General features: G+C 46.1%; 1 protein-coding gene across 6 annotated transcripts in view; it reads right to left on the bottom strand.

The window, feature by feature from the left end:
* The window catches only part of RGS17 (regulator of G protein signaling 17), a 162,160-nt gene extending 136,964 nt beyond the window's left edge, over nucleotides 1–25,196 (bottom strand). Inside the window, exons 1-2 of one of the 6 annotated variants that reach the window (XM_056567264.1) lie at nucleotides 25,150–25,196; nucleotides 24,917–25,019 (exon numbers count right to left, since the gene is read on the bottom strand). The gene's annotated coding sequence lies outside the window, so the exon portion shown is untranslated. Of the gene's footprint in view, nucleotides 1–89; nucleotides 109–1,807; nucleotides 2,033–24,387; nucleotides 24,408–24,738; nucleotides 24,758–24,916; nucleotides 25,104–25,149 lie in introns of those variants that run through there. The other 5 variants (XM_056567263.1, XM_056567262.1, XM_056567265.1 and 2 more) reach the window with 5 other exon arrangements.
* Between the last annotated feature and the right edge of the window lie 2,445 nt (nucleotides 25,197–27,641).

Here is a 27,641-nt window from a genome sequence, read left to right as displayed (position 1 = left end):
TTTAAGTTTACTCCATTGACCCTGCGGTTTAATTATTTTTTATTAGTTTGGAAATTTACACACTTTTTGATACCAAATGTAACACTCACGTTTCAGTAGACTGGAACACTGATGATAGTGGATCCGCTGGACTTGTGTGGTAGATGACCCGGACCGTACCAGGGAGCGGAGTCTAAGGTGCCGCTAGTTTACACCAGAGCCCGCCACAAAGTGGGATGGACCTGCTGCGGCAGGCAGCTACCCCTGTCACGGCACAACCACACAGGCGGCTGAGGAGATCCGAGGCACAGGTGGGATAAGGCAACTTGTGGTTAGGATAGCAGAAGGTCAGAGCTGGTGGCACAGTAGCGTAGTCAGGAACGTAGCAAGTGGTCAGTAGACAGGCGGCAAAGGAGCAATGTCAGGTCACGGAGCAAAGGGTATGATACACGGGAAGGCAACTCTCAGGAATGCTTTCTCTCAGGCACTAGGGCAACAAATCTGGCAGGGAAGTGTGGGAGGTGGATGAATTTATCAATGAGCCACAGGTGTTACTTCACTAATGGGCGCACTGGCCCTTTAAATCTAAAAGCTCCGGCGCAAGCGCCCTAGGTGACGGGGACAAAAAAAAAAAAAACAAGAATATAATTTTATAACTTTTGGGGGCTTCCGCTTCCACAGTATCTTTTTTTCTGTAGATCTATGTCACAACAATTCCTAATTCACATAGGTTTTATTTTATTTTACTACTTTATTAACTAATTATAGTTATTTGTTCAAAAATTTGTATGCCTTAAATTGTCTTATTCTACCCCTTACATGTGTGATGTGTCTCATTTTTTGCACCATGATCTGTAGTTTTTATTGGTGCCATCACTTTTTATTTTATTTTGATAGCTTTTTATACATTTATTGTGTTATTTTTTAAGTTTACTCCATTGACCTTGCGGTTTAATTATTTTTATTAGTTTGGAAATTTACACACTTTTTGATACCAAATGTAACACTCACGTTTCAGTAGACTGGAACACTGATGATAGTGGATCGGCTGGACATGTGTGGTAGATGAACGGGACCGTACCAGGAAGCAGAGTCTAAGGTGCCACTGGTTTACACCAGAGCCCGCCACAAAGCGGGATGGACTTGCTGCGGCAGGCAGCAACCCCTGGCACAGCACGACCACACAGGCGGCTGAGGAGATTCGAGGCACAGGTGGGATAAGGCAACTCGTGGTTAGGATAGCAGAAGGTCAGGACTGGTGGCACAGTAGCGTAGTCAGGAACGTAGCAAGTGGTCAGTAGACAGGTGGCAAAGGAGAAAGGTCAGGTCACGGAGCAAAGGGTATGATACATGGGAAGGCAACTCTCAGGAATGCTTTCTCTCAGGCACTAAGGCAACAAATCCGGCAGGGAAGTGTGGGAGGTGGATGAATTTATCAATGAGCCACAGGTGTTACTTCACTAATGGGTGCACTGGCCCATTAAAACTAAAAGCGCCCTAGGGGATGGGGACACGCGCGCCGGAACAGAGAGACAGAGGCGATGGAAGGAGAAGCACCAGGTGAGTGACAGCCGGGAATGGCATGCGGGTGCGTTCCGCCGGCAGCAGCAGGTAACAGGACCATGCGCTCACGGCAAGTATGACTAAGGCCCTCTGACAGGCTGAAACGCGTCACCTGTGACTACCCTGTCTTTTGTACCTATGGTGTATATGAAATAAAGAAGCATAATTTATACGGGAGCAGCGCTGGACATTGTTCTTTTTCTTCATAATCAGGACCATAGTTACAGTCAGGCACATATATACATATATAAGCAAATATACTCACCTGATGATATACTCTAACTCACAAAGAAAAAATACACCCAGATAGATATCAGATTGCAGCAAAACTCGGCAAGCAGTTATGCCTCGCACAGATATGTGTAACACACACGGAAGTAGTAGTAGTGCCGCTGGATGTGGATCCTCCGAACTGTGTGGCTGATGACACGGGCCGTATTGGGGAGCGGAGTCTAAGGTGCCGTTGGTCTTCACCAGAGCCCGGCGCAAGGCAGGATGGACTTGCTGCGGCAGGCGACACCCAAGTTGCTATCCCAGAAACGACTCGACCACACAGGTAACTGGGCAAGACAAGGTACAGAAGGATGAGGCAGAGGCGTAGTCAGACTTAGCAGAAGGTCAAGGCAGGTGGCAAAGGTGGGAAGTCAAATAACGAAGCAGAAGGGTCAAAATACACAAGCAAGGCAACAGACTGGAGGCCGGAGAACCGTGTGTAACAATATGTAAAAGATTACAGGTCTGGTAGACACTGGGTCTTTCTACAAGAGGGCATAAAAGTGTTTCCCTTGCTGCCCTAGAAAAAAAAGCCACTCAGAGACTACTTTTTGGTTGTGTACCTCCTAATTATCCTTGACTGCTAAGTTGACAAACTTTGAGAAGAGCTGTATCATAGAACTGAGAGAAGCAGAATAGTCATTTTGATGAATTGCCTGCTATCTAGGCAGGATAATGCTCACGCATACACCCAGGGTTCCCCAGGAATATCACAGTTATGGCCCAAGATCTATAGGTACAAGTTATTTAAATACATTTTGTTGTGTAAAAGAAGGTACTTTAGAGGTAAAGCTTTAGATGCCAGACGAAAAAACAAAACAAGAAAAAGTATATATAGTTATTTACTTTAGTATTTACATTGACACCTGGTGTGCAGATATATACCAAAACTGTGTCCTTTAACACATACCTGACATGTGGATATAGGACAGATCTCTTATTTATTACTTCTGTTTTAGATTCCCTTAGGGCTATTCTGTTGACTAATATGCTGATGGATTTGATTAATTTCTGTTTGATATATTCTGACAAAACAAAGTTTAACCCCTTAAGGACTCAGCCCATTTTTACCTTAACCCCTTAAGGATCCGGGGTTTTTGAGTTTTTGCATTTTCGTTTTTTCCTCCTTACATTGAAAAAATCATAACGCTTTAAATTTTGCACCTAAAAATCCATATGATGGCTTATTTTTTGCACCAACAATTCTACTTTGTAATGACGTCAGTCATTTTACCCAAAAATCTACGGTGAAACGGGAAAAAAAAATCGTTGTGAGAAAAAATTGAAAGAAAAACACAATTTTGTAACTTTTGGGGGCTTGTTTCTACACAGTAAATTTTTCAGTAAAAATGACACCTTATCTTTATTCTGTAGGTCCATACGATTAAAATGATACCCTACTTATATAGGTTTGATTTTGTCGTACTTCTGGAAAAGATCATAACTACATGCAGGAAAATGTATACGTTTAAAATTGTCATCTTCTGACCCCTATAACTTTTTTATTTTTCCGCGTATGGAGCAGTATGTGGGCTAATTTTTTGCGTCGTGATCTGAAGTTTATAGCGGTACCACTTTTGCATTGATAGGACTTATTGATCGCTTTTTATAAATTTTTTCATGATATAAAAAGTGACCAAAAATGCACTATTTTGGACTTTGGAATTTTTTTGCGCGTACGCCATTGACCGTGTGTTTTAATTAACGATATATTTTTATAATTCAGACATTTCTGCACGTGGCGATACCACATATGGTTATTTTTATTTACACTGTTTTTTTTTATGGGAAAAGGGGGGTGATTCAAACATTTAATAGGGGAGGTGTTAAATGACCTTTATTCACTCTTTTTTCACTTTTTTTTTTTGCAGTGTTATAGCTCCCATAGGGACCTATAACACTGCACACACTGATCTTTTACATTGATCAGCGGTTTCTCATAAGAAACCAGTGATCGATGATTCTGCCGCTTGACTGCTCATGCCTGGATCTTAGGCACTGAGCAGTCATTCGGTGATCGGACAGCAAGGAGGCAGGAAGGGACAGTCCAGCTGTCTTGTAAGCTGTTCGGGATGCCGCGGCAATCCCGAACAGCTCCCTGAGCTAACCGGCATGGTTTCACTTTCACTTTAGAAGCGGCGTTCAACTTTGAACGCCGCATCTAAAGGGTTAATAGCGCGTCTAAAGGGTTAACACGCCGTGGCCCCCCCCGTTAAAGATCGGGAACGGACTCATGACGTACGCGTACGTCATAGGTCGCAGCTAATTTTCGTTTTTGCATTTTAATTTTTTCCTCCTTCCGTTTAAAAAAATCGTAACACTTTCAATTTTGCACCTACATACCCATATAAGGTCTTGTTTTTTGCATCACCAATTGTACTTTGTAATAACATCACCTATTTTATAATATAATCTGCAGCAAAACAAAAAAAATTATTTGTGGGGTGAAATAAAAAAAAACATGCCATTTTGTAAGTTTTGGGGGCTCCTGTTTCTACGCAGTGCCCTTTTCAGTAGAAATTACACATTATGTTTATTATGTAGTTCCATACGGTTACAAGGATACCCAATTTATATGGGTTTTATTTAATTTTAATACTTAAAAAATTATAGACTACATGCACCAAATTTAGTATGTTTAAAATTGGCATCTTCTGACCCCTATAACTTTTTTCTTTTTCCGTATATGGGGCTATATGAGGGCTAATTTTTTGTTTTGATGGGACTTTTTGAATGCTTGTTATCAATATTTTTATGGTATATGAAGTAACCAAAAATGCACAATTTGGGACTTTTTGGGGATTTTTTTTACGTGTACGCCATCGACCGTGCGGTTAAGCTAACCTTATATTTTAATAGTTTGGACATTTACGCACGTGGCAATACCACATATGGTTATTTACATTATTTATTACATTATTTTATTTAAAAAATGGGAAAAGGGGGGTGATTTAAACTTTCAATAGGGAAAGGGTTAATTAACTTTTATTCCCAATTTTTTTTTCCTAGCCTCCATAGGGGGCTAAAACATGCAATCTTCTGAATGCATATACTGATCAATGTTATGCCATATCATAGCATTGATCAGTGTTCTTAGTGCTCTGCTGCTCCTGCCTGCTGAGCATGCATGGAGCAGTGGATCACTGATCGGACAGGTGAGGACCCAGTCATCCAGTAAGCTGATCGGGACATTGAGATTTTGTCGCAATAGTACCGATCAGCTCTGCTGAGCTGCCAGGACAGTCTTAGTTTTGTTTTAGACGCCGCGATCAACTATTTCCAGTAGCTTGTGCATCTGGCTTTGCTGGCTGAACATGCATGTTATGTCTATTGTGCATCACTGCTCATATATGTATACACGGTCATACTGTATAGTCAGCTGCTCAGACACAGCCAACCATTGGCTGTGGAAAGAAATTCAAAGGAAGGGCATGGGATTTTTACCATAATTTCCTCCCGTTCAATGGCATCCCAGGTGACTGCTTACTCAGCCTGTCTTAGAGGTGAGATGAACAATCACTACCCAAAGATAATCTCATGAGTGTGAACAAAAGTGTGACTGAATTGTAGTTTCTGAGGGCAAGTATAATATTCTCTAAGAATGCTCTTTATATGCGGTGCTACTGACTGTGGTTAACTAAGGCTAAGTTCTCTAACTACTCCTAACACTCCTGCCACCGTTAAAAAAAACTTTCAGAGCTTTAAAAAGCTCTCTATCTTACCTTTATTCTTGCACACTGTCAGGCCAAAGGCCTGATTATGGAAACATACATGTGTTTTTATTGTATCTGTGTATAAACTAAGACCTGGGGGTGAGAGGTCATTCAGACTGTGGGTTTGTGTATTGCATTTTATTGGGGGTCTGGCTGTTTGGTATCTCCTGCACTCTGGTCCCATCATATAATCAAACAGATAAGGGGGTCAGGAAGAGAGAATACCCCCTGGTGGGATCAGAGGGGAGGGGGGAATGGAGTCTCCCTCCCAAGAAAGCAGATATGATATTTAAACAATGCTAGACTAAAAGTTGGGTGTTCAAGGCTGTGCCACAAGCTGACAAGACCATCCTAAGAACAGCACTCTCATGGACTGCTATATCATCAAGCTGTAAGAACTTCATCTTTTGTTTTCTGAACTTGCCTTGCAAAACTCTTTTATATATTTTTGTACCTGTATGTCATTTGTTTCTGTATTTTTATATAGTCAGCACTGTGATACCTTTTATCAGATTAAATGTTTAATTAATCAGCTCTGGTCTTTGATCTCTAAATATATGAGCTCACCTTTCTGAAGGCAGCTCTGGTGGAAACACGTTTATCTAAGGGTTAATTTGGTGACTTGCTGGGACTAGTAGTGAATACCCAGAGGTCTGGCGGCTTTAACCCTTGCACCATCACACTCTCTCTAATGTCTTGGCTGGACCGATAGGGTGTGATCGTGACAACTGGTGGCAGCGTCGGGATATATATAGAGATTTTTATTGCTTGCTGGATTTTACCTGTAAGGAAATCTTAGCCCTAAAAAGAAATTGCATACATATTCTTGTGTGTAAATTCCAAGCTCAGTGCTGGTTTAAAAGACATACAAAAAGAGTGCAAGACAGTTCTGTCCTCCCCATCCTCTGTTTTACCTCCTCTGTCTAATCTCGGAAGTATGGAGGCATATCACAAGCAGTCCAAGTCTGCACTGGAGCTAATGTGCCAAGAAAAGGACATCCCTACTGCAGGAAAGAACAAGGAACAACTTATTGCTGATCTTGTGGAGTATGATGCCCGTGCAGAAGAGCTGAGTGACATGAGACAAAGTCCTACAGCTGGAACTGCCATCCAAGGACTGATATCTCCTGGGGAATACAACATTACTCCCCATCAGGACAGTACTCCCCATGAGGCCTTGGACTCTTATATGCGGACTGCCTTACAACACCTTGGGAATGTGGATGTGCAGGATCAAGGAGACCACAAACCTTGCTTGGAACATTTCCCCATGTTGGAGGGAAAGATGGTGATCTGGATGTGTTCCTGAGGGGATTTGAAAAGGTTTGCCGGCAGTTCCATCTACCTAAGGAACAGTAGGGACAATATCTAACCCCACGGCTGCGAGAGAAAGCTCTGGATGTGTTTGCTTCGCTTCCCTCTGAGAGTGACCAGGACTATGAGGCAATAAAATCTGCCCTGCTAAAAAGTTTTAATCTGACTCCAGAGGCTTATCGGAAAAAGTTTCGGACTTTGCAACAAAGTGCCACAGAAAGCTGCACTCAACATGCAGGTCAGCTAAGGACTGCATTCAGGCAATGGACTGGGGGCCTACAAGTCACTACCTATGAGGCCCTGGAGGACTTGATGGTCCTGGATCAGTTTCTCCAAACACGAAGCTTTGAAGCCAGAGAGTGGATTTTGGACCACAAGCCCAAGACAGCCATGGAAGCAGCAGAACTAGGAGATGACTTTGCCAACAACCGGGCGCCAGCAGCAAAGCATGGATCTGCACAAGCTGGAGCAAGTACCTGGAGGGGAGCCACACAACCACAAAGCACCACCAGGTCAGCCGGGAAATTCTTGCCATCATCCCCAAAAGCAACAGGAGCCATATTGGGTCAGGAGAACACCCGCCGATGTTACAGATGCAACAATATTGGGCACCTGAGTGCCACTTGCCCCCAAAAAAAGAATTCTCCACCAGTAGCTGGAGGACACACAGCCGTCCTTCTGGTGTCCGGAGCGGTGGAGAAAAGAGCGGATAACCTGCAGAGTGTAACTGTGGGTGACCGGGTGACAGTGGGTTTGCGAGATTCTGGAGCCTCCTTTACCTTGGTGCGGCCTGAAGTGGTGGATACAGAGGACATCATCCCTGGAAGAACCATGGCTTTAAATGGAATTGGAGGTGTGCGGCCTGCTGTGCCCATGTGTACCTGGATTAGGGTACAGGCAAGGGTTTGCGGGAGGTGGGGGTCTCTGAGGACATCCCTGTTAATGTTCTGCTGGGGAATGATTTGGGTCGGATGCTCTGTCATTATGCTCCAGAGGACACTACCTGCACACCGGAAGGGCTAGGAGAGAGCCCTGTTCATTCTGAGGTACTGTGCGAGACTTTGGGAGACACTGCGAAATGTGGAAACTGGGAGGGAGTTCAGGGGATTGATAAATGTTTAAATGTTACTAAACCAGTAATGTTTTCCAAAAGTGGAATGGGGTGTATTGTGAAATGTGGTAACTGGGAGGGAGTGCAGGGGATTGATAATTGTTTACCTGTGACTGAACCAGTAATGTTTTCCAAAAGTGGAATGTGGTGTATTGTGAAATGTGGTAACTGGGAGGAAGTGCAGGGGATTGATAATTGTTTACCTGTGACTGAACCAGTAATGTTTTCCAAAAGTGAAATGGGGTGTATTGTAAAATGTGGTGACAATGCATAGCCAATGCCAAAACCTAGTGGAGATGGGCTAGGGGGATGGGTTGGTGTGCCCCTGGTGACATTTAAGGATGAGGGACCAGCAGTGAGTGATATGTCCCAATCCTGTGAGCCTAAGGAGGAGGAGGGAAGGAGTGATAGCCCTGTGTATGATGCCTGTAACATTGTTATGTCTGGAACTGAGGGAGAGGAAGGTGGAGATGCTAGTTCACCTGGGGGAAATGTGCTCCCTGATGCCCAAAGATGGGGGGAGGGAAATGAGCATTTCCGGGAAGCTCTGCGCAGTGACCCTTCCCTTGAAGAGCTGAGACAACGTGCTGAGCATACAGATGTTGACACAGAGGGGCATTGGGTATATTGGGAAAATGATATCTTGTACTGGGAGTCCCTTTCCAAAGGCATGCTAGGGGCCCAGGAGGGAGAAAGGCCGTTAGTGGTTTCTAGGCAGTACAGGAAAGAGCTGCTGAGGCTGGCCCATGAGATCCCCCTGGCAGGACATTTGGGAGTGGCCTATGAGGTCATAGAGAAGGAATGTCTAGCTGTGGTCTGGGCTTTGCAAAAATTACAGCCATACCTGTATGGCAGGGATTTTACTGTCATAACTGATCACAACCCTCTACATTGGTTGGACAGAGTGTCCGGTAACAATGGCACCTTGAAACAAATGCTAAAAACATTTGTAGAATCGGAGGGCAGAGACAGGGGAAATTATTTACCCCATCTGTTATTTGCCTACAGGGAGGTACCCCAAGAGTCTACAGGTTTCTCGCCCTTTGAGTTATTGTATGGTCGCAAAGTGCGGGGACCCCTAGATTTAGTTAGGGGAGAATGGGAAGGGGGGCTACATGCCCCTGAGACTTCTGTGGTGGAGTTTGTTCTGAGATTCAGGGACAGGATGCAGACATTGACTGGGCTGGTACAGGACAACCTCATAGCAGCACAGTCCAGGCAGAAGTACTGGTATGATCGCAATGCAAGGGACTGGGTCTATGAAGTGGGACAGAAGGTAATGGTTCTGAACCCCATCAGGCAGAATAAGCTGCAGGCTGCCTGGGAGGGTCACTTCCCCATTCTGCAGCGCCTAGAACCCACCACATATGTAGTTGCCCTTGATGAGAAAGGTCAGAGGCAGAGACAGTACCACATTAATATGGCATACTATGACCCTGAGAAGGTGGTACTCAGTGTATGTAGTGCACCAGAGGAAGGGCTGGGTAGTGATCCCCTACTAGACCTAGTGGAGGAAGCTAAGAGCCAGGGATCCCTTCAGGATGTGGAGATCAATCCACAGCTCTCAGATGAAAGGAGGAGGCAGCTTAATCAGTTACTAGGCCCCTTCAGTGCCATCTTTGCCTGGGAATGCAGGGCCTGTGGTGTCAAGAAAAGAAATAGATGGTTAAGGGAGACATATCTATCAGCCTGGAGAGGACAGATCTCTCTGTCTCCATCTTAAGGGGGAGGTGTCAGGTCCAAGGCCTGATTATGGAAACATACATGTGTTTTTATTGTATCTGTGTATAACCTAAGACCTGGGGGTGAGAGGTCATTCAGACTGTGGGTTTGTGTATTGCATTTTATTGCGGGTCTGGCTGTTTGGTATCTCCTTTGAAGTCTGCACTCTGGTCCCATCATATAATAAAACAGATAAGGGGTCAGGAAGAGAGAAGACCCCCTGGTGAGATCAAAGGGGAGGGGGGAATGGAGTCTCCCTCCCAAGAAAGCAGATATGATATTTAAACAATGCTAGACTAAAAGTTGGGTGTTCAAGGCTGTGCCACAAGCTGACAAGACCATCCTAAGAACAGCACTCTCATGGACTGCTATATCATCATGCTGTAAGAACTTCATCTTTTGTTTTCTGAACTTGCCTTGCAAAACTCTTTTATATATTTTTTTACCTGTATGTCATTTGTTTCTGTATTTTTATATAGTCAGCATTGTGATACCTTTTATCAGATTAAATGTTTAATTAATCAGCTCTGGTCTTTGATCTCTAAATATATGAGCTCACCTTTCTGAAGGCAGCTCTGGTGGAAACACGTTTATCTAAGGGTTAATTTGGTGACTTGCTGGGACTAGTAGTGAATACCCAGAGGTCTGGCGGCTTTAACCCTTGCACCATCACACTCTCTCTAATGTCTTTGCTGGACCGATAGGGTGTGATCGTGACACTCACATAGTGCAATCTCCCAGCAGGAGAAAGTGGTTGTTTCTCAGCAGGCATAACATCGCTGAAGCCTGCTGGGGGACCACTTCTGCCCTCACATCGTTGCTGTGATGAGTAGAAGAACTGGTTAGTTGACCGGGTCAGATAATTTCCTAAATGGCAGATCTGGTTGGGTGTTCCTGCTATGGTAGGTATCTATCAAAAGTACATGGAAGGACACCTGAAGAACCAGTGAAGAGTCACAAGGCTCACTAATGCTGGAGGGAAACAAACAATAGCCTATCAGGTACAATCCAACAGAAGAGCAACTGTAGTTCAAACTGCTAAAAATAAGTTAATTCAGGCGATGATAGATAGCAGAACACACAGTGTATTGAAACTTGCTGCATATGTCTGCAATTCAGTCAGAGTGCCCTTAGGGTCTATTCACACAGTGCGGAAATTCCGCATGCTGAAATTCCAAAATGTGGAATCCCAAAGAAGTATATTGGGCTTTCATTTGAGGCAGAATTTCTGCCATGTGAATAGACCCTTACTGACACCTGTCTACCACTGAAAGCACCAACAGTGGGCACATGAGCATTAGAACCGGACTATTACACAGGGAAGAGATTGTGCCAAGATGCTCTAAGGGAAGAAAGGGAGCAACAAAGGCATGATGATGCTCTGGACAATGTTCTGCTGAGAGACCTTGGGTCCTGGCATGTATACAGTCAGGCCATAATGTTGGCACCCTTGACATTTTTCTAGAAAATGAAATATTTCTCACAGAAAAGGATTGCAGTAACACGTTTTGCTAAACAAATCTTTATTCCCTTTGTGTGTATTGGAACTAAACCAAAAAAGGGAGGAAATAAAGCAAACTTTGATATCTACCACCTATCTAAACATAGTTGCAGACAAAGTATACCACTTGGCAATGTTGTTCCCTAATGGTAATGGCTTCTTCAACAAGACAACACACCCTGCCACACTGCAAAAATTGTATAGGAATGGTTTGAAGAACATGACAAAGTGTTCAAGGTGTTGACTTAAAGGAGTACTCCGGTGGAAAACTTTTTTTTTTTTAAAGCAACTTTTTTTTTTTATTTAAAGCAAAAAAATATTTACCCTTCTATTACTTTTTAGCAGCTGTATGCTACCGAGGAAATTCATTTATTTTTTAATGTCTTTTTTTTTGTTGTCCACAGTGCTCTCTACTGACACCTGATGCCCGTATCAGGAACTGTCCAGAGCAGGAGAAAATCCCTATAGCAAACCTATGCTGCTCTGGACAGATTCTGACACCGACAGAGGTGTCAGCAGAGTACTGTGGTCAAGACAAAAAAGAAATTCAAAAAGAAAAGAATTTCCTCTGTAGCATACAGCTGCTAAAAAGTATTGGAAGGGTAAAGATTTTTTAATAGAAGTAATTTACAAATCTGTTTAACTTTCTGGCACCAGTTGATTTAAAAAAAATAACTATTTCCACCAGAGTAACCCAGAGTAACCTCAATTTTCTGCAGATCTGATCTCGTCAGAAAAATTCATAAATGGCTGGTTGGGTATTCCTGCTGTGGTAGGTATCTATCAAAAGTCCATGGAAGGACACCTAGAGAACCAGTGAAGAGTCACAAGGCTCACTTATCCTGGAGGGAAGCAAACAACATCCTATCTGGTGCAATCCAACAGAAGAGCAACTGTAGTACAAACTGCTAAAAAGGCTAGAAGAGAAAGTTGCCAGAACACACAGTGCATTAAAACTTGATGTATATGGAGTTGCGTAGCTGCAGTAGTTGCATGGAAAGTATACCACTTGGGTATGACAATTGGTTCTTTCAACAAAACAACAGAACTTTAAAATATCTGCTGATTCCAGATACTTCAAAGCAACTTCACAGGTCTTGTGGAGTGTTAAAGGGTTATGCCAGGATGTTTTTTTATTCTTCAGCCTTTAACCCCTTAAGGACGCAGGACGTAAATGTACGTCCTGGTGAGGTGGTACTTAACGCACCAGGACGTACATTTACGTCCTGTGCATAACCGCGGGCATCGGAGCGATGCCCGTGTCATGCGCGGCTGATCTCGGCTGCTGATCGCAGCCAGGGACCCGCCGGCAATGGCCAACGCCCGCGATCTCGCGGGCGTCCGCCATTAACTCCTCAGGTGCCGGGATCAATACAGATCCCGGCATCTGCAGCAGTGCGCGATTTGAATGAATGATCGGATCGCCCGCAGCGCTGCTGCGGGGATCCGATCATTCATAAAGCCGCACGGAGGTCCCCTCACCTTCCTCCGTCCGGCTCCCGGCGTCTCCTGCTCTCGTCTGTGATCGAGCAGACCAGAGCAGAAGATCACCGAAAACACTGATCTGTTCTATGTCCTATACATAGAACAGATCAGTATTAGCAATAATGGTATTGCTATGAATAGTCCCCTATGGGGACTATTCAAGTGTAAAAAAAAATGTAAAAAAATGTAAAAGTAAAAGTAAAAAAAAGTGAAAAATCCCCTCCCCCAATAAAAAAGTAAAACGTCCGTTTTTTCCTATTTTACCCCCAAAAAGCGTAAATTTTTTTTTTATAGACATATTTGGTATCGCCGCGTGCGTAAATGTCCGAACTATTAAATTAAACTGTTAATGATCCCGTACGGTGAACGGCGTGAACGGAAAAAAAAAAAAGTCCAAAATTCATACTTTTTTAATACATTTTATTAAAAAAAAATTATAAAAAATGTATTCAAAGTTTTTTATATGCAAATGTGGTATCAAAAAAAAGTACAGATCACGGCGCAAAAAAATGAGCCCCCATACCGCCGCTTATACGGAAAAATAAAAAAGTTAGAGGTCATCAAAACAAAGGGATTATAAACGTACTGTTACGCCGAGCGCTCCGGGTCCCCGCTCCTCCCCGGAGCGCTCGCTACACTTCCCTCACTGCAGCGCCCCGGTCGGTTCCACGGACCCGGGGCGCTGCGTTACCACCTCCGGCCGGGATGCGATTCGCGATGCGGGTAGCGCCCGCTCGCGATGCGCACCCCGGCTCCCGTACCTTACTCGCTCCCCGTCAGTTCTGTCCCGGCGCGCGCGGCCCCGCTCCCTAGGGCGCGCGCGCGCCGGGTCTTTGCGATTTAAAGGGCCACTGCACCGCTGATTGGTGCAGTGGTTCCAATTAGTGTTTACACCTGTGCACTTCCCTATATCACCTCACTTCCCCTTCACTCCCTCGCCGGATCTTGTTGCCCTAGTGCCAGTGAAAGCGTTCCTTGTGTGTTCCTTGCCTGTGATTCCAGACCTTCTGCCGTTGCCCCTGACTACGATCCTTGCTGCCTGCCCCGACCTTCTGCTACGTCCGACCTTGCTTCTGTCTACTCCCTTGTACCGCGCCTATCTTCAGCAGCCAGAGAGGTTGAGCCGTTGCTAGGGGATACGACCTGGTCACTACCGCCGCAGCAAGACCATCCCGCTTTGCGGCGGGCTCTGGTGAAAACCAGTAGTGACTTAGAACCGATCCTCTAGCACGGTCCACGCCAATCCCTCTCTGGCACAGAGGATCCACTACCTGCCAGCCGGCATCGTGACAGTAGATCCGGCCATGGATCCCGCTGAAGTTCCTCTGCCAGTTGTCGCTGACCTCACCACGGTGGTCGCCCAGCAGTCACAACAGATTGCGCAACAAGGCCAACAGCTGTCTCAACTGACTGTTATGCTACAACAGTTACTACCACAGCTCCAGCAATCATCTCCTCCGCCAGCTCCTGTACCTCCTCCGCAGCGAGTGGCCGCTTCTGGAATACGACTATCCTTGCCGGATAAATTTGATGGGGACTCTAAGTTTTGCCGTGGCTTTCTTTCCCAATGTTCATTACACTTGGAGATGATGTCGGACCAGTTCCCCACTGAAAGGTCTAAGGTGGCTTTCGTAGTCAGCCTGCTGTCTGGAAAAGCCCTGGCTTGGGCCACACCGCTCTGGGACCGCAATGACCCCGTCACTGCCTCTGTACACTCCTTCTTCTCGGAAATTCGAAGTGTCTTTGAGGAACCTGCCCGAGCCTCTTCTGCTGAGACTGCCCTGTTGAACCTGGTCCAGGGTAATTCTTCCGTTGGCGAGTATGCCGTACAGTTCCGTACCCTTGCTTCAGAATTATCCTGGAATAATGAGGCACTCTGCGCGACCTTTAAAAAAGGCCTATCCAGCAACATTAAAGATGTTCTGGCCGCACGAGAAATCCCTGCTAACCTACATGAACTCATCCATCTTGCCACTCGCATTGACATGCGTTTTTCCGAACGGCGTCAGGAGCTCCGCCAGGATATGGACTCTGTTCGCACGAGGCGTTTCTTCTCCCCGGCTCCTCTCTCCTCTGGTCCCCTGCAATCTGTTCCTGTGCCTCCCGCCGTGGAGGCTATGCAGGTCGACCGGTCTCGCCTGACACCCCAAGAGAGGACACGACGCCGCATGGAGAATCTCTGCCTGTACTGTGCTAGTACCGAACACTTCCTGAAGGATTGTCCTATCCGTCCTCCCCGCCTGGAAAGACGTCCGCTGACTCCGCACAAAGGTGAGACAGTCCTTGATGTCTACTCTGCTTCTCCACGTCTTACTGTGCCTGTGCGGATGTCTGCCTCTGCCTTCTCCTTCTCTGCTGTGGCCTTCTTGGACTCTGGATCTGCAGGAAATTTCATCTTAGCCTCTCTCGTCAACAGGTTCAACATCCCGGTGACCAGTCTCGCCAGACCCCTCTACATCAATTGTGTAAACAATGAAAGATTGGACTGTACTATACGTTTCCGCACGGAGCCCCTTCTAATGTGCATCGGATCTCATCACGAGAGGATTGAACTGTTGGTCCTCCCCAATTGCACTTCTGAAATCCTTCTTGGACTTCCCTGGCTTCAACTCCATTCCCCAATCCTGGATTGGTCCACTGGGGAGATCAAGAGTTGGGGGCCCTCTTGTTCCAAGGACTGCTTAAAACCGGTTCCCAGTAAACCTTGCCGTGTCCCTGTGCTTCCTCATGTAACCGGTCTCCCTAAGGCCTATATGGACTTTGCGGACGTTTTTTGCAAAAAACAAGCTGAGACTCTACCTCCTCACAGGCCTTATGATTGTCCCATTGACCTCCTCCCGGGCACTACTCCACCCCGGGGCAGAATCTATCCTCTGTCCGTCCCAGAGACTCTTGCCATGTCTGAATACGTCCAAGAAAATTTAAAAAAGGGCTTTATCCGTAAATCCTCCTCTCCTGCCGGAGCCGGATTTTTCTTTGTGTCCAAAAAAGATGGCTCTCTACGTCCTTGCATTGACTACCGCGGTCTTAATAAAATCACGGTTAAGAACCGCTACCCCCTACCCCTCATCTCTGAACTCTTTGATCGTCTCCAAGGTGCCCATATTTTTACCAAACTGGACTTAAGAGGTGCTTATAATCTCATCCGCATCAGAGAGGGGGATGAATGGAAAACGGCATTTAACACCAGAGATGGACACTTTGAGTATCTGGTCATGCCCTTTGGTCTATGCAACGCCCCTGCCGTCTTCCAAGACTTTGTTAATGAAATTTTTCGTGATCTACTATACTCCTGTGTTGTTGTATATCTGGACGATATCCTGATTTTTTCTGCCAATCTTGAAGAACACCGCCAGCATGTCCGTATGGTTCTTCAGAGACTTCGTGATAATCAACTCTATGCCAAAATAGAGAAATGTCTGTTTGAATGCCAATCTCTTCCTTTTCTAGGATACTTGGTCTCTGGCCAGGGACTACAAATGGACCCAGATAAACTCTCTGCCGTCTTAGATTGGCCACGCCCCTCCGGACTCCGTGCCATCCAACGTTTTTTGGGGTTCGCCAATTATTACAGGCAATTTATTCCACATTTTTCTACCATTGTGGCTCCTATTGTGGCTTTAACAAAAAAAAATGCCGATCCCAAGTCTTGGCCTCCTCAAGCGGAAGACGCCTTTAAACGACTCAAGTCTGCCTTTTCTTCGGCTCCCGTGCTCTCCAGACCTGACCCATCTAAACCCTTCCTATTGGAGGTTGATGCCTCCTCAGTGGGAGCTGGAGCTGTCCTTCTACAAAAAAACTCTTCCGGGCATGCTGTTACTTGTGGTTTTTTTTCCAGGACCTTCTCTCCGGCGGAGAGGAACTACTCCATCGGGGATCGAGAGCTTCTAGCCATTAAATTAGCACTTGAGGAATGGAGGCATCTGCTGGAGGGATCAAGATTTCCAGTTATTATTTACACCGATCACAAGAACCTCTCCTACCTCCAGTCTGCCCAACGGCTGAATCCTCGTCAGGCCAGGTGGTCTCTGTTCTTTGCCCGATTTAATTTTGAAATTCACTTTCGGCCTGCTGATAAAAACATTAGGGCCGATGCTCTCTCTCGTTCCTCAGATGCCTCTGAAATTGATCTCTCTCCTCAACACATCATTCCTCCTGACTGCCTGATTTCCACTTCTCCAGCCTCCATCAGGCAAACTCCTCCAGGAAAGACCTTTGTTTCTCCACGCCAACGCCTTGGGATCCTCAAATGGGGTCACTCCTCCCATCTCGCAGGTCATGCGGGCATCAAGAAATCTGTGCAACTCATCTCTCGCTTCTATTGGTGGCCGACTCTAGAGACTGATGTGGTGGACTTTGTGCGAGCCTGCACTATCTGTGCCCGGGATAAGACTCCTCGCCAGAAGCCCGCTGGTTTTCTTCATCCTCTACCTGTCCCCGAACAACCTTGGTCTCTGATTGGTATGGATTTTATTACTGACTTACCCCCATCCCATGGCAACACTGTTATTTGGGTGGTCGTTGATCGATTCTCCAAAATGGCACATTTCATCCCTCTTCCTGGTCTTCCTTCAGCGCCTCAGTTGGCTAAACAATTTTTTGTACACATTTTTCGTCTTCACGGGTTGCCTACACAGATCGTCTCGGATAGAGGCGTCCAATTTGTGTCTAAATTCTGGAGGGCTCTCTGTAAACAACTCAAGATTAAATTAAATTTTTCTTCTGCATACCATCCTCAATCCAATGGACAAGTAGAGAGAATTAACCAGATCTTGGGTGACTATTTACGACATTTTGTTTCCTCCCGCCAGGATGACTGGGCAGATCTTCTACCTTGGGCCGAATTCTCGTATAATTTCAGAATCTCTGAATCTTCCTCCAAATCTCCGTTTTTCGTGGTGTACGGCCGTCACCCTCTTCCCCCCCTCCCTACCCCCTTGCCCTCTGGTCTGCCCGCTGTGGATGAAATTTCTCGTGATCTTTCCACCATATGGAAAGAGACCCAAAATTCTCTCTTACAGGCTTCTTCTCGCATGAAGAGATTCGCAGATAAGAAAAGAAGAGCTCCTCCCATTTTTTCCCCTGGAGACAAGGTATGGCTCTCCGCTAAATATGTCCGTTTCCGTGTCCCGAGCTATAAGTTGGGACCACGCTATCTTGGTCCTTTTAAAGTTTTGTGTCAAATTAATCCTGTCTCTTACAAACTTCTTCTTCCTCCTTCTCTTCGTATCCCTAATGCCTTTCACGTCTCTCTTCTTAAACCTCTCATCCTCAACCGTTTTTCTCCTAAATCTGTTCCTCCCACTCCTGTTTCCGGCTCCTCGGACATCTTCTCTGTCAAAGAGATTTTGGCCTCTAAAAAGGTCAGGGGAAGAACCTTTTTTTTAGTGGATTGGGAGGGTTGTGGTCCAGAAGAGAGGTCCTGGGAACCTGAGGACAATATCCTGGACAAAAGTCTGATCCTCAGGTTCTCAGGCCCCAAGAAGAGGGGGAGACCCAAGGGGGGGGGTACTGTTACGCCGAGCGCTCCGGGTCCCCGCTCCTCCCCGGAGCGCTCGCTACACTTCCCTCACTGCAGCGCCCCGGTCGGTTCCACGGACCCGGGGCGCTGCGTTACCACCTCCGGCCGGGATGCGATTCGCGATGCGGGTAGCGCCCGCTCGCGATGCGCACCCCGGCTCCCGTACCTTACTCGCTCCCCGTCAGTTCTGTCCCGGCGCGCGCGGCCCCGCTCCCTAGGGCGCGCGCGCGCCGGGTCTTTGCGATTTAAAGGGCCACTGCACCGCTGATTGGTGCAGTGGTTCCAATTAGTGTTTACACCTGTGCACTTCCCTATATCACCTCACTTCCCCTTCACTCCCTCGCCGGATCTTGTTGCCCTAGTGCCAGTGAAAGCGTTCCTTGTGTGTTCCTTGCCTGTGATTCCAGACCTTCTGCCGTTGCCCCTGACTACGATCCTTGCTGCCTGCCCCGACCTTCTGCTACGTCCGACCTTGCTTCTGTCTACTCCCTTGTACCGCGCCTATCTTCAGCAGCCAGAGAGGTTGAGCCGTTGCTAGGGGATACGACCTGGTCACTACCGCCGCAGCAAGACCATCCCGCTTTGCGGCGGGCTCTGGTGAAAACCAGTAGTGACTTAGAACCGATCCTCTAGCACGGTCCACGCCAATCCCTCTCTGGCACAGAGGATCCACTACCTGCCAGCCGGCATCGTGACACGTACTAATTTGGTTAAAAAGTTTGTGATTTTTTTAAGCGCAACAATAATATAAAAGTATGTAATAATGGGTATCATTTTAATCGTATTGACCCTCAGAATAAAGAACACATGTCATTTTTACCATAAATTGTACGGCGTGAAAACGAAACCTTCCAAAATTAGCAAAATTGCGTTTTTCGTTTTCATTTCCCCACAAAAATAGTGTTTTTTGGTTATGCCATACATTTTATGATATAATGAGTGATGTCATTACAAAGGACAACTGGTCACGCAAAAAACAAGCCCTCATACTAGTCTGTGGATGAAAATATAAAAGAGTTATGATTTTTAGAAGGCGAGGAGGAAAAAATTAAAACGTAAAAATTAAATTGTCTGAGTCCTTAAGGCCAAAATGGGCTGAGTCCTTAAGGGGTTAAAGGGGTACTCCCATGGAAAACTTTTTTTTTTTTTTAATCAACTGGTGCCAGAAAGTTAAACAGATTTGTAAATCACTTTTATTAAAAAATCTTAATCCTTCCAGTACTTTTTAGGGGCTGTATACTAAAGAGAAATCCAAAAAAGAAATGCATTTCCTGTGATGTCATGACCACAGTGCTCTCTTCTGACCTCTGCTGTCCATTTTAGGAATTGTCCAGAGCAGCATACGTTTGCTATGGGGATTTTCTTCTACTCTGGACAGTTCCTGAAATGGACAGAGGTGTCAGCAGAGAGCACTGTGGTCATGACATCAGAGGAAATGCATTTCTTTTTTGGATTTCTCTTTAGTATACAGCCCCTAAAAAGTACTGGAAGGATTAAGATTTTTTTTAATAGAAGTGATTTACAAATCTGTTTAACTTTCTGGCACCAGTTGATTTAAAAAAAAAAAAAAGTTTTCCACGGGAGTACCCCTTTAAGCCCATGATGCCAAATTATGTAATTGTGTAATATGCTTCTATTACCTCTGTGTACCACTTTTTTATACATGGGACCCACACCTGGAAGTGCTGTAGTGCAAGTCTTTTTATTTTACTGTTGTCTCAGACCTTTCCCAGCATTCCATGCAGCCAGAGATAGTATGTCATAAGTCACATGGTCTCTAGGGTTTGTGGCTCTGCTGTAGTGGGTGGAAGAATAGCATTACTTCTGTAAATCCCTTCCACCGTGCTATCCACCCACCCACTTCAGCATAGAAATGCCCCAAAAGACTATGTGGCTTAGAAAATATCGGCCCTGATTTATAATATAGTTTTCTTTGTGGGTTTTGTTTCCTGACAGTTATTTTTCCACGCTATTTACTAATGTTTCCCTACGTTTTGCACTTTTCCCTACATTTTGCATTTTTACATTAGTAAATATGTTTTGATTTTTCGAAAATGTCTGGGACATGCCCCTTTTCAACGGCCACACCCCATTTTCCAGATGACACGTCCCTTTTTTAAGTTTTCTTAGTAAAGAGAGAGTTGGTTGTTTATTCTTTATTTTATGGTTGCAAATTCTGGCGCATACACAACGTGTGGCGCAATGTGCAATAATTTGGCACATAACTCAACAAAACAGGTCAGGTTTACAATAGTAAATCAGGGCCATTGTCTTTTGTCACATGGAATGCGGGGAAAGGTTATGGACAACAGTAAGATAATAAGATTTGCACTACAGCACTCTTGGGTGTGGGTCCTGTGGATGAAAACAGGACAAAGCGGCACACAGAGGTATTAGAAGCATATTACGCAGTATTATAATATAGCATCATGGGCTCAAAGGATTAAGAAAAAAAATCCTTGACTACCCCTTAAAGGAAAACTGTTATCAGTGTCAACGCACTAACCTGCTGGTACAAGTGTGTAGTGCGTGTGGCACTGATGATAACCATACTTACCTGTCCACGATCCGTGGTCCCGTTGTCCCACTATCTTCCTCCATTTTATTTATTACGGGGGTGACCTGGGGCATGGGGCGGAGCTTTCTGACGTCATCGCTGCTATTTCTCTGCTAGGCCCCTCTGCCAGCAAACAGCAGCAGTGACATCAGGAAACTCTGCCCGTGCCCAAGCTAAACAAAAAGACCGGAGGAAAATAGCGGGACAACAGGACCACAGATCGTGGGTAGGTAAGTATGGTTATCATAAGTGTCCCCCACACTACACATCTGTACCAGCAGGTTAATGCGGTCACAGTGATGACAGTTTTCCTTTAAACTGTGTATACAGAACTAGATCTTCGTTTGCAACTCTACCTGCTGGTGGGTTGGCCATATTGCCAAATGCGGCACAATTCCTACAGGATATAGCCCATCTTAAAACACAAGATTTTGTTAGTTACACAACTACAACAGATCTAGCATCCCAACAGCATAAGAGTTTATGAACCACCACGTGCATGCGCAGCTGTAAACATTTATGAAGAAGGTGTTGGTCAGGACCAAGCTGGGCGTACATAAGAGTGCACCAAGGGGCTAGTGAGGTTCCCAGTGCACCACAGCAACCCCTCCCCCCATCTCCGAAACGGGACCCAGCTCTCAGTGAGGAGCGCATGATGCAGACGGCACGCGCTCCATTTATTTCTATGAGAACACCAAAAAGACCTGAGTACATCATCGGCGCTCCCATAGAAATGAATAGAGCTCCTTATTAACAGCCGGGGTCCCATCCTGGATATGTCAGCGATCGGACCCTCTGCGATCAGCCACAGGATATAAGATAAGTTAGTTTAGACTGGAGTTCTCCTTTAAAGGGGAACTCTGGTGGAAAAAAAGTTTTAAATCAACTGGTGCCACAAAGTTAAACAGATTTTTAATTATTTCTATTAAAAAATCATGACCCTTCCAGTACTTATCAGATGCTGTATACAACAGATATACTATAGAGAAATGTGTGACGTTCTTTCCAGTCTGATCACATTGCTATCTGCTGACACCTCTGTCATTGTCAGGAACTGTCCAGAGCAGGAGAGGTTTTCTATGGGGATTTGCTTCTAATCTGGACAGAGGTGTCAGCAGGGAGCACTGTGGTCAGACTGGAAAGAACTTCACAAATTTCTCTGTAGTATACAGCAGCTGATAAGTACGTGAAGGGTTAAGATTTTGAAATAGAAGTAATTTACAAATCTGTTTAACTTTCTGGCAGTTGTTTTGAAAACATTTGTTTTCCACTTGTTTCCACCGGAGTTCCCCTTTAAGATTTTTAAATGAAAGTCTGTATAACTTTCTTGCACCAGGCTTTTCCCCCTCCGGAGTACCCCTTTACAGTAATCTGCTTCAGATGGTACTGTTGCACATGCTCAATGGTTCATAGAGCTGCTCCCAAGTATTCTCTATACTTGTTACAGTACCTTGGCACTAGGGCTGGGCGGTATACCGGTTCATACCGAATACCGAAATTTTTGTGCTGCACAATATGAATTTTAACCCATACCACAATACCGGTTTGGCCCCTCCCCCTCAGGATTGAATGAATCAGCCCAGCGCTGTGCTGTCCCCACATCGGGGAACTAATCCTATGCGACCTGCGAGCGCTGTTCTGCCCCCCCCCCCCAATTAATTATTAGCCCAGCGCTGCGCTGTCCCCATCGGGGTAAATACTCACATATGTCACCCGCAAGCACTGTCCTCCTCTTCCTCCTGTTTGTTGCGGCCGCCGGCACTGACACTATACCAGTGGTCTTCAACCTGCGGACCTCCAGATGTTGCAAAACTACAACTTTCAGCATGCCCGGACAGCCGTTGGCTGTCCGGGCATGCTGGGAGTTGTAGTTTTGCAATATCTGGAGGTCCGCAGGTTGAAGACCTCTTCTCTATACTGTGTGGTATCACTATGCCCGGGCTGCAAAAAATAAACAAAATAAACTTTAACTCACCACCCGTTGGTCCGGTACCGGCCTCACCTGCTTCCTGGGGACGTGAACGTCGGACAGCCGTCAGCCTATCACCGGCCGCAGTGATGTTCCGCCTCGGCCGGTGATAGGCTGAGCACATTGTCATGTAAGAAGCCGGCCAGAGCTCCTTACATGACAGTGGGCTCAGCCTATCATCGCTGCGGCCGGTGATAGGCTGACGGCTGTCCGACATTCCCGTCCCCAGCGTAGGGCTGACGTCGGAACATGTGTTAGTTTATTTTGCTTACCTTTTGCAGCCCGGGCATAGGGATACCGCACAGTATGGGGTGTCAGCGCCGGCGGCCGTAACAAACCGCACGAGGAGGGCAGCGCTTGTGGGTGACATGTGAGTATTTACCCCGATGGGAGCAGTGCTGGGCTGATAATTAATTTGGAGGGGGGAGGAGGAAATACCGTTATATACCGTGGAACCGCCAAAAGTTTAAAAAATACCGTCATACACACATCTGGTCATACCGCCCAGCCCTACTTGGCACCTGTGTGACAACCACATGGCGTCTCCTGGTCAATTGGACTAGAGGATATTGTCATTAACATACAGAAAGCTAATGGATGGCACCTGGGCAGTCACACCCACTGAGGGCTATTACTTTAAGGATTATTAAAACGCTCCCTATTTAATGGGGCTGACAGATGACAGATTCCCGTAAAAGTAGGACATTTTCTGTGTCACGGTTTATTCAGCCAATCCTATTAACTTCTAAGGATATTTACATTATATTCAGCTGCCGGAACATTCCAAAATCTACTCAGACAGACGAGAGAACCGATCTGCTAAAGTCGCCATTCTGCTGGTTTTGTCCAATTTGCTCTCTCATAGAATATAATGGGAGAAACGGATGCGCTGATCGTTGGCTGTCTCACACTATGTACTAACTGCAAATATACTTACCCTTAATATTCAGTATCATAGATGCCATAATACAGTATACTTATGCCCTGAAGGCTTCGCCATCCTAATATCCCTGGGCTCTAAGTATACATGTATATGTACATAGTTTAAATGTCATAGTTAATGAATGTCATCCTGATCTTTACAACAGATCTATGTACAAACCCCAAGATCAGCCCCCCAAAAATACTATTTATTCATTACTATTTATTCATGTATCTAATGTACCCCTGATTAAAAATTTTTTTTAAAAAAAATGTAAAAAAAAAAAAAAAAAAGCTCGCCTGGAATGAAAGCACTGTTTGAATGTATCAGACCTCTATGGTGGAGGAAGAGTCGCTCTAGAGCTCATTCCTGAAGAGGAAGCGTCGTACATATAACACAAATCACTGTGTCATTACAAAACATCTATCAATATTTACATACTGGATGCTCAATGTGCAATGATCATACAGGGATTTGCCAACATGGTCTCGTGGATCCAGTGGGCGTTCCTTCCCTTTAATTGCAATGCATTACAGAAGACATAAATACTATACATCTCTCCTCCCTGGCTCACTGGGATACTCTAGGAAATCGACAATGACCTTAATTCACCGTCAGAGCGCTGCATATACGGATTATCGATCGCCTTCTAGTTACAATGTCAGTCAAAGGAGGAGGAAATCCTTTTAGTCTTCTAGTGTACCCGTCCAATATATGGATGTATAGAAAGAGACGGACCGATATCACACACACATACCATCATTTTGTACATTTTCCTCCTAGATCCCCGCCTCCCTTCCCTGCTTCTTCTCCCCTCTCCTCCTCATCCACCTCCACCGCCTCCAGTTCTCACGTTTTGATAATGTTTCCTGATGATGGGGATTCTGAACCCCCTCTCTCTCCCCTCCCAGATCTGTTGCAGCTGCTGCTGGTATCTACTCTTCATCCATTCCTAGCTGCTGCTTCTGATGGTGATGCTAGAAAGGCAAATGCAGCTACTGCACTACCAGACAAATGCACAGGAAAGATGTCCCAATGGATCCACACTATACACTACACACTACACACATAACAATGAATGCGGGAGGATGGGCAGCAGTGCAGATACCTGTCTATTCCAGCCAGCATAATGGGCTATTAGAATAACACTGCAGTACACCATTACATGCTGCCATTTGCCGCCTTTCCGCCGGGTTCCCGTGCACTTAGCGGATGTGCTGGGATTTCTGTCATGTGTAGATGGAGAAGTGATGGGAAAGGTGGAGGAGAATACACCGGGCTCTTACCACTGCCTGGGGACGGCGGCTGCTGCAGCTGCTGCCTGCTCGGAGCTGTCCGGGGGAGGCTCTTCTGCTCTCTAGCCGAGATGTATTGTTGCCATCCGCCTAACTTCAGCACCCAGCCGGCAAAAATAGAGGAAGAGAGAAAAGAGAGAAGCATAGAAGATAGAGGGAGTGATAGAGTGTGAGAGAGAAGCCAAGGGAGGGGGGGGGGGGGGGGGGGGGAGAGGACCAGTTACCTTCTGCGCCTGCGCGTCCGAGCAGCAGGGGAGCAGCAGAACATCCACTGCTAGAAGGTTACAACCATCTCTACACATCCTCTCCCATTCAAACCCTGCGCTGCTGCACGATCGTCACTGGAGGGGTCTGTGGGGGGAGCTGTACTGTATCCAGAACACTGGACCAGAGAAGGGATACATGTGAACAGTGACAAAGAAATGAGTCACCCTGCCGCTGCCAGAAACTCACCCTATCACTGCCAGAAACCACTACTAACCCTGCCGCTGCCAGAAACTCACCCTATCACTGCCAGAAACCACTACTAACCCTGCCGCGGCCAGAAACTCACCCTATCACTGCCAGAAACTACTACTAACCCTGCCGATGCCAGAAACTCACCCTATAACTGCCAGAAACTACTAATAACCCTGCCGCTGCCAGAAACTCACCCTATCACTGCCAGAAACTACTAATAACCCTGCCGCTGCCAGAAACTCACCCTATCACTGCCAGAAACTACTACTAACCCTGCCGATGCCAGAAACTCACCCTATAACTGCCAGAAACTACTACTAACCCTGCCGATGCCAGAAACTCACCCTATAACTGCCAGAAACCACTACTAACCCTGCCGCTGCCAGAAACTCACCCTATCACTGCCAGAAACTACTACTAACCCTGCCGCTGCCAGAAACTCACCCTATCACTGCCAGAAACTACTAATAACCCTGCCGCTGCCAGAAACTACTACTAACCCTGCCGCTGCCAGAAACTCACCCTATCACTGCCAGAAACTACTACTAACCCTGCCGCTGCCAGAAATTCACCCTATCACTGCCAGAAACTACTACTAACCCTGCCGCTGCCAGAAACTCACCCTATCACTGCCAGAAACTACTACTAACCCTGCCAGAAACTCACCCTATCACTGCCAGAAACTACTACTAACCCTGCCAGAAACTCACCCTATCACTGCCAGAAACTACTACTAACCCTGCCAGAAACTCACCCTATCACTGCCAGAAACTACTACTAACCCTGCCGCTGCCAGAAACTCACCCTATCACTGACAGAAACTACTACTAACCCTGCCGCTGCCAGAAACTCACCCTATCACTGCCAGAAACTACTACTAACCCTGCCGCTGCCAGAAACTCACCCTATCACTGCCAGAAACTACTAACCCTGCCGCTGCCAGAAACTCACCCTATCACTGCCAGAAACCACTACTAACCCTGCCAATGCCAGAAACTCACCCTGCCACTGCCAGAAACCACTACTAACTCTGCCGCTGCCAGAAACTCACCCTACCACTGCCAGAAACTACTACTAACACTGCCACTGCCAGAAACTACTACTAACCCTGCCAGAAACTACTACTAACCCTGCCGCTGCCAGAAACTACTACTAACCCTGCCAGAAACTCACCCTATCACTGCCAGAAACCACTACTAACCCTGTCGCTGCCAGAAACTCAACCTACCACTGCCAGAAACTACTACTAACCCTGCCGCTGCCAGAAACTCACCCTATCACTGCCAGAAACTACTACTAACCCTGTCGCTGCCAGAAACTCACCCTACCACTGCCAGAAACTACTACTAACCCTGACGCTGCCAGAAACTACTACTAACCCTGCCGCTGCCAGAAACTCACCCTTTCACTGCCAGAAACTACTACTAACCCTGTCGCTGCCAGAAACTCACCCTACCACTGCCAGAAACTACTACTAACCCTGCCGCTGCCAGAAACTACTACTAACCCTGCCACTGCCAGCAACTCACCCTATCACTGCCAGAAACTACTACTAACCCTGCCGCTGCCAGAAACTCACCCTATCACTGCCAGAAACTACTACTAACCCTGCCGCTGCCAGAAATTACTACTAACTGGAAACTAAACTACTGGATATTTCACTGGTAAAACCCCTGTCCATGCACTGACTGGTGTCTGGTAGCGCCCCCTACAGTACAGGGAGGTATTAAATGTTCTGTACTCTTTACCTGTACCACGGTTACCTGCTCCTTTGGGCATCAGGTGAGGGCGGCTCCATTTTACTTTTTTTTTTAGGACATTACGTGTTCTGTACAGGACCCTGAAGAAGCTTCTGTCCTCTACATAGACCAGTGTTTCCCAAAGAGGTTGCCTCCAGCTGTTGCAAAACTACAACTCCCAGCATGCCCGGACAGCCAAAGGCTGTCCGGGCATGCTGGGAGTTGTAGTTTTGCAACAGCTGGAGGCTCCCTGCTGGGAAACACTGACATATACAGTGATTACAGCTCCCAGCAGATCTTTCTTACCTTTATATGTAAGGATTTGCTTTATCTATATTAGTTATCTACTTATTTTTCTTTAATCCTCACTTTTTCCTATTTTTGGATGATATTTTGGGGGCTTCAGAACCAATTACCAGGTTTCCATAGAGTTATGGTCTCAACATACGATGGTTTCAACATACAATGGTCGTCCTGGAACCAATTAATATTGTAACTTGAGGGACCACTGTACACTG

This window comes from Hyla sarda, chromosome 3, assembly GCF_029499605.1.
Source record: "Hyla sarda isolate aHylSar1 chromosome 3, aHylSar1.hap1, whole genome shotgun sequence".
In the NCBI taxonomy this organism is placed as follows: Eukaryota; Metazoa; Chordata; class Amphibia; order Anura; family Hylidae; genus Hyla; species Hyla sarda.
Note: the sequence above shows the minus strand (reverse complement) of the source record. Positions and strands in the feature narration are given on the sequence as shown.